Source organism: Nannospalax galili, unplaced genomic scaffold, assembly GCF_000622305.1.
Source record: "Nannospalax galili isolate Female #2095 unplaced genomic scaffold, S.galili_v1.0 scaffold233, whole genome shotgun sequence".
Classification (NCBI taxonomy): Eukaryota; Metazoa; Chordata; class Mammalia; order Rodentia; family Spalacidae; genus Nannospalax; species Nannospalax galili.
This window is the reverse complement of record NW_008333818.1, coordinates 707,168-714,613: the sequence shown is the minus strand read 5'-3', so window position 1 is coordinate 714,613 and position 7,446 is coordinate 707,168. Positions and strand designations below refer to the sequence as shown.

Here is a 7,446-nt window from a genome sequence, read left to right as displayed (position 1 = left end):
TAATTGATTTTTTTTAGAATTTCACGCAGTGTATTTTGATCATATTCAGATCCCCTCCCCCATCTCCACTCCCACCCTTCTACCCTCCCCCACCACAACCTTCATGTCCTCTATTATTATATTTCTTTTTTTAAGGCCCGTAGAGTCTAGTTTGTGTTCCCCAAATGCTCTTGGATGTGGGTCCATCTCTTGGAGTCTGGTCAACCTCCCATGTGTCACACACTCAAAGAAAATGGACTCTCTATCTCCCATCCACTATCATTTATCAATAGGCCTTCAGCTAGGGCTGGGGCTTCTGGTCCATCTCTCCTTTCCATGATTGATTTTTATCTGGCTCAGGCTGGTTCAGGTCTTGAATATACTGTCACAAGTGCTGTGGGTTTATATGTGCAATTGCCGTGGTATGTCCAGACTTCATAGTGTCCTTGTGTTCATCTACCATCTCTGGCTCTTACAATCTTTCTGCTTCCTCTTCCACAATGATTCCTGAGCCTTGGGAGGAGAAGGTGTGATATAGTTGTCCCATTTTGGAATGAGCACTCCACAATCTTATTTTCTGCACATTGACCAGCTGTGGGCCTCCATGTTGGTCACTGTTTGCTGCAAGAAGAAGCTTATGCAGTGAGGCTTGGGAGATTCATATCTATGCAGAACAATAAGTCTTTAGGACTTGGTTTAATACTATGTCTATTTAGCAGAATAATGGCCGTGGGTTCTCCCGTATGGCCTCTGATCTGTCTAGCCACAGGTTCTTGGCCATAACAGTGCTAGGTAGTTCTGCTTTTTTTAAATTTTGTGTGCGTGAGTGCTATGCCTACATGTGTATAAGTGACCCACGTTGTGCAATGCCTGTGGAGGACAGAAGGCATTGGATCCCCTGGAACTGGAATTAAGGACAGTTGTTAGTCACCATGTGGGTGCTGAGATCTGAACCCGAGTCTTCTACAAGAACATCGAGTGTTCTTAACTGCTGGGCTATCTCTCTAGCCCCAGTAGTTCCATTTTAAATAGCAGTGCCTCTCTCTCTCTCTCTCTCTCTCTCTCTCTCTCTCTCTCTCGCTTTCTCTGATTTTTTGAGACAGTGTCTTACACAGCCCAAGCTGGCCTAAAACTTACTATGGAGCCAAGAGTGGCATTTAAACACCAGCTTCTCCTGCCTCTATTTCCAAAGTGCCATAGTTACAGGTACGAGCTGCCACATCTGGCCAAAACAGGTTCTCTCTTAACATGGTGCCTGGCTGCTGTTCTCAAATCTGATTTTCCTTCATCCCTGACCCATCCACTGGAGGAATCACTGTTGCACTAAAACTTGAACCTGGACTTGAGGCTTGTAAGGCCGTGGACTTGTCCTGAAGGAAGGTCTTCCTATCTCTCACTTACCTTTTGGATGCAGCTTCTCTTCCCCTCCTGCTACAGGAAGACTTATGGCTGGAGATGTGCTTAGCTTGCTTTTTATCCCTGTGTTACCTGTTTTTCTTTCTGCACTGTTTGGATATCCTTTTATCAGTGTTGTGAATTTCAGAAGCTTTTCCTTTTCTGTCTTTGGAATAGAATCTACTTTTTGTTATTCTGATTTTCTCCTTCACCAGGTCTTATGGAAGCAGCTTCTAGCCAGCCATCTTACTTGGAAATCATCATCCTTTTAAATTATAAAAGCACAAAATGTTTCCAGACATCACCAATTATCCACCAGGGAACAAAGTGCCTTGGTGGAGAAGCACTGCCTGAGTTTGGAGGGCAATAGCCATAAGGAGATTGATGCCTGACTCGTCCGGTAAAACCTGAAGGGAAGTGTTTGTGAAGCTGTCTGTAAGAGCAGAACAAAGAGAACAGGGTACGATGTGACTCTGACACATACAATATGCTCAAATCAGCTAACAGCATATCTAGCACCATAAGTATTCATTATTTCTTATTATGAACAGTGCTTCATAAGCTGCAAAGGATTAAGACCATAGGGTGAGTCCTAAAATACTATCACGTAATGATATCTATAGCGTTTCCAATTTTTTTTTGGGAGGGGCAGGATCTCATTATGTAGCCCTGGCTGGCCTGGATCTTGCTATGTAGATCAGGCTGGCCTCAAACTCATAGAGATCTGCCTGCCTCTGCCTCCTGACTGCTGGAATTAAAAGTGTCACCACATGCAGCAACTTTTCCATTTTTTAAAAAAATGGAATCAAATTTCTATATAACCTGTAAGATAAAGAGGACACTGAAAGAAAAATGAGGAGAGAGATGAGAGAGAGGAGATGAGAGAAAGAAATGAGAGAGGGAGGAGGAGAGGGAGAGGGAGAGAGAGAGGGAGAGAGATATAGAGAGACAGAGAGAGACAGAGAGAGAGACATAGAGATAGAGAAAGCATTCTTGGTAGGGCTTCCTTTCCCACACTTCTGGTGTTTGGTGTAATAAGCAAAGGTAATACTTTACTCTCCAGTTCTCCAGATACTCACTGTATAAGTTAACCAGGTGTCACCAGAGTTCTCTTGGGGTCTCTTGAGCGATCAGACAAACCATATAACATATTCTTATGTGAATTTATTATGGTTTATGCCCTTGGGTAGGGTAGGAGTAAATGGGGAAACTTAAAAAGAGAGACGCACTTGGGTGCCCAGCTCTGCGCTGCGGCTCAGAGCCCGCCATTCCAGACTCCCGCCACAGGCTCATAGTCTCCGTTAACTTGTTAACTTTAGCCCATGCATCTTGGGCCTGCAGTCTCTCCCCAGGTCAGTAAATGCCCCCTTTCAGTGAGACACCGGGGCCATCTTTCTCTCCACGCTGCAGCAGGTTCCTGGTGGCTTCTGTCCCAAGATGGCACAGAAAACCCCTCCCCAGTCAATTCTCTGCTGCAAGCCCTGCCCCTTGGAGGAAACAGGCAGTTTGGGAGACACTAAGGTGATTTAGAACTTGGATCCTCCTTTGCCTCCACCTCCCAAATGCTAGGCATACAGGTGTATGCCACCATGCCCCGTTTTATGTGATGCTGTAGATGGAACCTCAGGATTTCTGCATGCTGGACAAGCACTCTGCCATCTGAACCACACCTTCAGGTAGGTTCAGGTTCAGGTTATTTTTGGACAGACTTCAAAGGAGCTACATGCTGGAAGTGATTTATAAGAAGTAGAGGAGTTTAGTTTTTGCTTTAGTTAAGTGTTTTTCAGCCCTGGCACTACTGACGTCTTGGACCAGATAGTTTTTTCCAAGGGATTCCTGTACATGATGACCTTGAATGCCTTCAGACATTATCAAATGCTCCCCTGGGACTGGCAAACATTGCCCACACTGGACAAACACTGCTTTTGAGAAAGCTGTATTACCAAAACCCTTGCCATGGAGGTGTAGAAAATCCATCAAGTGTCCCACAAGGGAGTCAGTGTATTAGTTTGCCATGACACTTACAATAAAGCAACAGAGATTTAGCAGTGTGAAGCAACAATACTATGTCATATCGTTTTGGAAGTCATGATGTTGGTTGGGCTGTGCTCCCTCGGCGAGCTGCCCAGAGAATCCCTTTCCATGCCCTTCCTGGTTTTTTCCTGCCGCCCTCATTCCTTAGTTCAGCTCCCAGTCAGCAGTGCTATCACCCCACCTCTCATCCCATTGTCACATCTCCTTCGATGCTGACCCTTCTGCCTCCCTTTTATTAAAACCCTTTGGGTGAGATTGGGCTTACCTAAATGATCCAGGGTCCTCTTTCCATCTTTCCATCACATGGTTCTCTGTTTAACTACATCAGCCATTCCATGTCTAGGACATAGTCACAGGTGTTAGAAGGTAGACATCTTTTCAGGACACTCTGCCCAGTACAGTCAGTATTGAGTAGCCACAATGTGCTAGCACTTGTTAAGGAGTCCATATGGTTCTTACTTCCTTCTCTGCCTCTTCCCTGCCTTTTCAGAGGCACTGGAAACATCTGAGCAAGAAGAGGGAAAAGCAGACCCTGCTTCAAAATGGAGCTCCATTGATCGGGTCTAGCTGTGGAGAACTTTTTTTTTTTTGCCTTTTTGAGACAGGATCTCCCTGTAGCCCCAGCTGGCCTACAATTTACTATATATACCAGGTTAGCCTTGAATTCACAGACATCCACCTGCCTCTGCTTCCTGGGTCCTGGGATAAAAGGTGTGCACCACTATGCCTGTTCAGAACATTTAAATTAGATCTTAAATAGTATTTTTTTAACTTGAAAAAACTCATGCTATCTTCATTTCTAATCTATCTGGAGAGTCATGGGTTCTACCGGGACGGCGCTCATGGCTGGAGAGAGGAACTCTTAAACAGTGAACCAAAGGCCACGGTGGAGAGGGAGCTATACTTCCTAATGGCTCCTGGAACCCAGATGCTTGAATAAACCTGGGGCATGATCATTTAGAGGCAAAGGAAGTTTCAAAGTTCTGTTGAGCCATGCTTGGAATGGAGAGCTGTTTCTTCTTATAGAGGGAGAGGTTGCTGGGTGCTTTGGAGGCTCATAGTTTTCCCCAGAAATACTGGCTATGTTCCGGTTACCTAGAAATTTGAGAAAAGAGGTAAGAGGAAGGGAAGGGGAGTGGGAAAAAGGTGGGAAGGCCTGGGCTGGTGATTTCCAGCATACTCAGGAAGGAAGAACAAGAAGATAATATTTAAATCTATGCTGGCAGGAAATGCTGGGGCATATGGCCACTGAGGGAGAGAAGCACAGCTTGCCTCTCTGCACCTCAGCATCCGCTTCCAAATGCTTCCCAGTGTATAAAGAGATGGCTTGCCTGGACTCTAAAGCTATAAGCAGAAAACTTTTGTGGGTTTCTTGAGGACACCAATCAAAGACACAAACCTCAATTTCTCCCCTCACAGGTAAATGATTCAGCTTCCTCCCTCATCTCCTCCTGGTCCACTGGGACCCTGGCATACAATAGGAAAGGCTACTCACAAAGACTAACATGAGGTGTGGCAATCAATACACTAAAATAATATTGCCTGTGCTTTTTAAAATTATATGTGATAAGAACCATTCTCTTATACAAAGAGAAATAAAGTGCGATGATGTTTTTAGAGAGAGCAGAGAGTTAAGTAATCAATACACTAAAATAATATTGCCTGTGCTTTTTAAAATTATATGTGATATATTTATATATGATTAATAAGAACCATTGTAAGAATTTAAAAATGACAAATATATTCTATTAACAGTTCTTATACAAAGAGAAATAAAGTGCGATGATGTTTTCAGAGAGAGCAGAGAGTTAAGCTGTACCGTTTCCTAAACAGGAACGAACTTTCAAAGTGCCAATGCAGGTGCACTGGAACTGTTGGAAGGAGCACTTTGCTTGTTGCTTACCTCTGCGGGCACACACTGTCTTCATTTCCAAAGTCTTACACAGATTATCTGGCCAAGAAAAGGGCGAGAGTAGAAATAGTGTGTTCAGGTGTGCAAAAGTATCAAACTGAAGGTGGATTCCGCTCTTCCCAACGCATGTACTCATTATGCTCTACTTTGGAACACTTACTTTTGCTTGAAAGACATTTTTAAAGCTACAGTAATTTATATTTTTTTTTCTGGTGTGTGTGTGCATTTTTGCCATGGTATGTGGAGGTCAGAGGACACTTTGAAAGCGCTGTCTTCATTATGTAGTTACTGGGGATCAAACTCAGGTCATCAGGCGTGGCGGCAAGTGCCTTTACCTACAAAGCCATCTCACCAGCCCATGCTTTTACTTCTAAATCATGTATAGAGGCCCGGAGCCTGGAGTACCGAGGAGGCTGCTCCTGAGCAGTGGGCCAGGGCGGTGGTGCTCAGGCTGCTCAGCCGCCTGTGAGCCTGGGGCCCAGCCCATCTTCCCCAGACAGGACCGGAGCCCAGTGCTTGATGGGCAGCATTGTGGCCCCCCAAAACATAATGACAAATACTCATGCTAAGTCCGTCCTCAGCTCAATGAACTCCCTCGGTAAGAACAATACCCTCTGTGGTGTGACGTTGAGAGTGGAACAGAAAGACTTCCCTGCGCATCGGACTGTGGTGGCTGCCTGCAGTGATTATTTCTGTGCGTGTTCAGCGGTGAGCTTTCAGAGGAGGGGAAACCTTATGTTGCTATTCAAAGTTTGACTGCTTCTACTGTGGAAATCCTGTTGGACTTTGTGTACACAGAGACCTTACCTGTGACAGTGGAGCGTGTACAAGAACTGCTTCCTGCAACCTGTCTTCTTCAGCTGAAAGGTGGATTCTGAAGAGCCAGTCATTGAGGCAGTTATCAACTGGGTGAAGCATGCCAAGAAGGAGAAGAATCCTTGCCTGACCTTTTACAGCACGTTCGGATGCCCCTGCTAACCCCTAGGTACATTACAGATGTGATAGATGCTGAGCCTTTCATCCGCTGTAGTTTAGGTGCAGGGACCCAGTTGATGAAGCAAAGATGTTTCACCTGAGGCCTCAACTTGGGTGTCAGATGCAAGGACCCAGGACAAGGGCCTGACTATGAGCCAATGAAGTGCTTCTGGTGGTTGGGGGCTTCGGAAGCCAGCAATCACCTATTGATGTGGTAGAAAAATATGACCCCAAGACTCAAGAGTAGGGCTTTTTGGCAAGAGACGGTACGTAGCTTCAGTTTCCTTACAGGCATCACACCAGTATGGAGCGGTATAACCCAAACATTGACAGTGGAGCATGCTGGGAGATACGCAGACAGCTCGAGAGGGTGCAGAACTAGTAGTGGCCAGTGGAGTGATCTGCTGTCTAGGAGGATATGATGGCTTTATCTTAAATTCTGTTGAGAAATATGATCCCCATACAGGACACTGGACGAATGTTATACCTATGGCCACCAAGCGTTCTGGTGCTGGAGTTGCCCTTCTAAATGACCTATTTATTTGGTTGGAGGGTTTGATGGTACAGCCCACCTTTCTTCTGTTGAAGCTTATAACATTCACACTGATTCCTGGATGACTGTTACTAGAATGACCATTCCACGATGCTATGTAGGAGCAACGGTGCTTGGGAGAGACTCTATGCAATTGCAGGGTATGATGGGAATTCTCTGCTGAGTAGCAGTGAGTGCTATGACCCTATCATCGACACCTGGGAAGCAGTGGCATCCATGGGAACCCAGCGCTGTGATGCTGGTGTATGTGTTCTCTGAGACAAGTGACCATTATTTGAGGACCAGCTGGAGCTAATGACTACTCCAAGGAACAGTTTGTGGGAGAATCAAGGATCCTTTCCAGAATGTTTATTTCTCACTGTGTGCACAGAGTGATTACAGGTACCAGTGCAATGATGATTGTACTTATTTGATATACACTCCTTCGCACTAGTAATGTTGCTCGGAAGGATGGGTAACAGGTACTCAAGGGAAGAAAATGCAGATTTGGATGTGAGAGACAAGATCACCCACCCCCATGGTCTGGGGAGCACTTTCTTATTGTTTCTAACTTAACATATGCTTGGGAGAATATATATATATATATATATTCTGTCTC

The 7,446-nt window shown here is 45.2% G+C and overlaps 1 pseudogene; it reads left to right on the top strand.

Moving 5' to 3' along the window:
- Positions 1–5,869: 5,869 nt before the first annotated feature.
- On the top strand, positions 5,870–7,115 carry LOC103730425 (annotated as a pseudogene).
- The last annotated feature ends 331 nt before the right edge of the window (positions 7,116–7,446 follow it).